Here is a 5,539-nt window from a genome sequence, read left to right as displayed (position 1 = left end):
TGGTTCGAATGCCAGCATCCCATATGGTTCCCCAAGCCTGCCAGGAGCAATTTCTGAGCATGGAGCCAGGAGTAACCCCTGAGCACTTTCGGGTGTGACCCAAAAACAAACAAACAAAAAGAACGAAGTAAGGGGCTGGAGCAATAGTAGAGCAGGTAGGGCATTTGCTTTGTATGTGGGTGACCAGGGTTCAATCTTCAACATTTAGAAATGGCAGTGCAGAGCCAGGAATAACCCATGAGTACCATTGAGTGTGGCCCCAAAGTAAAAAGAAAGAATGAAGTGAGCCGGAGAGACAATACAGGAGTTAAGGTGGATGCTTTGCATATGGCAAGACCTTGGTTTGATACCTGGCACTACGTATGGTCTTTCAAGCAGTTCCAGGAATTATTCCTGAACACAGATCTAGGAGTAAACCCTAAATACTTCCTTGTATAGCCAAAACCTCTCCCATAAGAACCGAAGTATTAATACATGATTCAATGTGAATGTACCCCCCAGAAGTATTATGTAAAGTTTAAAAAGACAGAAAATAGGGGCTGGAGTGCCGGAGTGCAAATTCTGGTGCAAGCAGTAGGGCATTTGCCTTGCACGTCCTAACCTAGGACAGACCATGATTCTATCCCCTGGCGTTTCACATGGTCCCCAAAGCCAGGAGTGATTTCTGAGTGCATAGCCAGGAGTAACCCCTGAGCATCACCGGGTGTGGCCCAAATAACCAAAAAACAAAAAGAAGATAAACTCTTAATGGGTAAATTTATAGAAACAGATCCTTAATGGTTCAGAGTTTCATTTTGGGGTGGTGAAACTCCTTTAGAATTAGGTAGAGTTGGGCCCAGAGAGATAGCACAGTGGTGTTTGTCTTGCAAGCAGCCGATCCAGGACCAAAGGTGGTTGGTTCGAATCCCAGTGTCCCTGTGCCTGCCAGGAGCTATTTCTGAGCAGACAGCCAGGAGTAACCCCTGAGCACCACCGGGTGTGACCCAAAAACAAAAACAAAAGAAAAGAATTAGGTAGAGTTATGGTTGCACAAAGTTGTGATTGTACTAAAAGCCACTGGATTTGTTACCTTTAAAATGAGTATTACAGGGATAGGAAAGATAATACAAGAGGGTAGGGTGCTTACCTTGCATGCAGTCAACCCAGATTCAATGCCCAGCACCCCATATGGAATCTGAGCCCAGCAGGGGTGATGCCTGAACTCAGAGCTAAGAATAGGCCCCAAGTACCACGAGTTGTGACCACAAAGTAAAAACAGCAACAGGGGCCAGAGTGGTTGCACAGCCATAGGGCATTTGCCTTGCATGTGGCTGACCCAGGATGGACTCGGGTTCGATCCCCAAAATCCCATATGGTCTTCAAAGCCAGGAGTGATTTCTGAGCACAGAGCAGGAATAACCCCTGAGCGCCACTGGGTATGCCCCCCCCAAAAAAAAACAAATAAAAAAACAGCAGCAACAACAAACATGCGCTACATATCCTCCATCACTACACATTACTTTATTTATTAACCTGCTATTTGTTGAAGGGCTACATATGGTGGTGCTCAGGGGCCATTCCTAGCACAGTGCTCAGCTGTTGTTCCCAATAGTGCTCAGGAGACCATATAGTACCTGAACCTCTGGCATGCAAATTCTGTGCAGGAGAGCTCTGAGCTATTTCCCTGCACCTATTACAATTTTTTTTGTATTCTAATTTGGGGGCCACCTTCAGCTGTCCATACAGCTTACACCGGCCTTTATATCCTAGTGGTATGCAGGGTGTGCAGGGATGGAATGAGGATCAGACACCAAGTTCCAGGCAAGCGCCTTACCTGCTGCCCTCCCCTCTCATATTTAACTGATTAATGAATGAATTCCTCACCCCCTTTCTTTTAGGTATTGTCAATGTTGTGATGACCAAGAGTGACACACATACCTGCTGTGATGCACACATCAGGTGTTGTTGGTTATACACACTAACACATGACACTGGTAAGCTATGCATTCAGTTATCTGTAGTGCTTGCACATCTGTCTGCCAAGACCCGCACATGCTAGCTATGTCACTGATACCACTATTAGTGCTACTCATCACTGTTCACACCCTGTTGGTTGTGTAGACACACAATTGCCTGTAGTATGGCCTGAAATTACTGTCAAATGCACTGAGGATGGGAGACCACAGAGCTGCCAGGCCCCAACAGCAGAGCTTCAGAGACATATGACACTTGGGGATTTGAACTTGTGATGACACACTTGTAAGACAGATGCTCTAAGTCCCCCTGCAGGTCTTAGATTTTCCAAGTCATTGAACTGTTCACTTTTAAATCATGCCAGGGGGACCAGAGCGATAGCACAGTAGTAGGGCATTTGCCTTGCTTGTGGCTGAACCAGGACAGACCTGGATTAAATCTCTGGCATCCCATATGGTCTCACGAGCTTGCCAGGAGCAATTTCTGAACACAGAGCCAGGAATAACCCCTGAATGCTGCCAGCTGTGACCCCCCCAAATTTTTTAATGATTCCAGGTGCCAAAAATAGTACAGTGAGTAGGATGCTTGCCCTACATGCTCCCAACCTGGGGTTTGATCCTTAGCCTTCCATATGGTCCCCTGAGCCTACCAGGAGTAATTCCTGAGTGCACAGCCTAGAGTAACTCCTGAACATCACCAAGTATGGCCCCAAAACTCATATAAATAAATAAGAAGTAGGGGCTGTAAAGATAGAGCAGTAGGGCATTTGCCTTGCATGAGGCCAACCCATCAAATGGTGGTTCAATTCCCGGCATCCTATATGGCCCCCCTGAACCTGCCAGGGGTGATTTCTGAGTGCAGAGCCAAGTGCTCCCCTGAGCGCCAACAGGTGTGGTCCAAAAACCAAAAATGAAGAAATAAATAAGAAGTTATTAGGTGGGACCGGAGAGATAGCACAGCGGTGTTTGCCTTGCAAGCAGCGGATCCAGGACCTAAGGTGGTTAATTCGAATCCCTGCGTCCATATGTTCCCCCGTGCCTGCCAGGAACTATTTCTGAGCAGATAGCCAGGAGGAACCCCTGAGTGCTGCTGGGTGTGGCTCCATCCTGGGTTCAGTCTCCGGCACTCCATATGGTCCTCTGAGCCCACTACGATTGACCCCTGAGTGCAGAGCCAAGAGTAACATCTGAGCACTATCAGGTGTGGCCCCCAGACAAAATAAACCTAAAATGATTCCATTTGTCTACTTATTGGATTTTTGTTTTGGGGCCATACCTGGCAGAACTCAGGGGTTACTCCTGGTTCTGTGTTCAGAAATCCCTCCTGGTAGGCTCAAGAGACCATATGAGATGCTCCAGTCAGGGTTGGCCACATGCAAGGCAAATGTCCTACCTGCTGTACTCTAGACCCTTGTTCGGTTTTTGTTTGGGGGCCACACTCAGCAGTATTCAGTGCTTACTCCTGGCTCTGTGCTCAGTGTTTACTCCTGGTGGAACCCAGAGGCCCTATCGGTTGCAGGGATTGAAGTTGGGTTGGCTGCATGTAACACCAACACCTTACCCACTGTTCCATCTCTGTGGCCCCTAACACAATTTCTTTGAAAATTATTTGTTTTAGTAACAGATCTGTTGATAAACAGGGTTTACCCATGGCTCTGTGCTCAAGGATTACTCCTGGCAGTATTTGGGGAACATAAATGATTCTGGGATTGGACTTTGAACTGAGGTTGGCCTTCCTTGTGTTTAAGACAAGCACTTTCATCATTCTGTTTTTTTTTTGTTTGTTTGTTTTTGGTTTTTGGTTTTTGGGCCACACCCAGCGGTGCTCAGGGGTTACTCCTGGCTGTGTGCTCAGAAATAGCTCCTGGCAGGCACGGGGGACCATATAGGACACTGGGATTCGAACCAACCCCCTTTGGTCCTGGATCGGCTGCTTGTAAGGCAAACACCACTGTGCTATCTCTCCGGGCCCCACTTTCATCATTCTATTTTATCTCTGGTCCTAAAAGGATTGATTGTTTGCGAGTTTATTATTTTTTTAATCATACCCAGTGATGCTCAGGTGTTACTCTGGCTTTGCACTCAGGAATTACTCCCAAAAGTTTTAGAGGACCATATGGGGTGCTAGGGATTGAACTTGAGCCAGTGAACCACACACAAGGCAAATGCCCTACCCATTGAACTTGCTCTGGTCCTTTATTGTATGTGAGTTTGATTTTCAAATAGAAAAGACATTCTAGCAGTCTGTGCATGTGGATGTGTGGTAGAGAGCATGCCTTGCACGTGTGAGGCCCTGTTTTTATTTGTTTGTGTTTTTTTTTTTGGCCACATCTGGCAGCACCCAGGGGTTACTCCTGGATCTGCACTCAGAAATCACTCCTGTCTCTAGGGACCATATAGGATGCCGGGATCAAACTCACATCTGTCCTGGGTCAGCTGCATGCAAGTCAAATGCCCTACCACGGTGCTACCACTCTGGCCCCAAGGCCCTAATTTTGATCCCTGACACTGCTAACCAAAATAAAATTTAAAATGCAAAAGTTACTATATTTCTCTAGACCTCAATTTCTTCAGGGGTTCAGTCCCTCCTAAGAGCATGCTGGGCTAGGAAGGTTAGTTTGCATTTGTTGCAGCTGTTCAAACTCTGTGAGGGGACAGATCTCCCACAGGGAGAGGGGAGAGGTCACTTTTGAGTGGTCCATATGAAGAGGAACAAGCACAAGTGGGACCACAGCGAATTGGAGTAAACAAGCCTTGATATCAGTTTCTCGACTTAAGCATCACTGACTTTTTTTCCTTTTTGAAATACACCCAGTGGTGCTCAGGGCTTACTCCAGGCTCACATGCAGGGATCACTTCTGGTGGAGCTCAGGGAGATCATATGGGATGCTGAAGATCAAACCCCATTCAGCTGCATGCAAGGCAGCAATCATCTTACCCTCTGTACTGTACTTCAGGCCCTCGCTTCACTGACAATAAAATATATTTAATTAAAAAATGTGGGCCTGGAGAGATAGCACAGCGGCGTTTGCCTTGCAAGCAGCCGATCCAGGACCAAACCAGGTGGTTGGTTCGAATCCCGGTGTCCCATATGGTCCCCCGTGCCTGCCAGGAGCTATTTCTGAGCAGACAGCCAGGAGTAACCCCTGAGCACCGCCGGGTGTGGCCCAAAAACAAAAAAACGAAAACAAAAAAAATGTTAGGGGGGTGCTGGAGAGATAGGATGGAGGTAGGGCGATTGCCTTGCATGCATAAGGGCGGTGATTCGAATCCTGACATCCCATATGGTCTCCCGAGCCTGCCAGGAGCGATTTCTGAGCGTAGACCCAGGAGTAACCACTGAGCGTTGCCGGATGTGACCCCCCCAAAATGTTAGGGGGGCCGGAGCGGTGGCGCAAGTAGTAAGGCATCTGCTTTGCCCGTGCTAGCTTAGGACTGACCACGGTTCTATCTCCCGGTGTTCCATATGGTCCCTCAAGCCAGGAGCTATTTCTGAGCACAGAGCCAGGAGTAACCCCTGAGCATCATCAGGTGTGGCCCAAAAACTAAAAATCAAAAAAAAAAAAAAAGGCACTGTGATTTACAAT

The sequence above is a fragment of the Suncus etruscus genome, chromosome X (assembly GCF_024139225.1).
Source record: "Suncus etruscus isolate mSunEtr1 chromosome X, mSunEtr1.pri.cur, whole genome shotgun sequence".
NCBI classification, from domain to species: domain Eukaryota; kingdom Metazoa; phylum Chordata; class Mammalia; order Eulipotyphla; family Soricidae; genus Suncus; species Suncus etruscus.
This window is presented reverse-complemented; position numbering follows the sequence as displayed.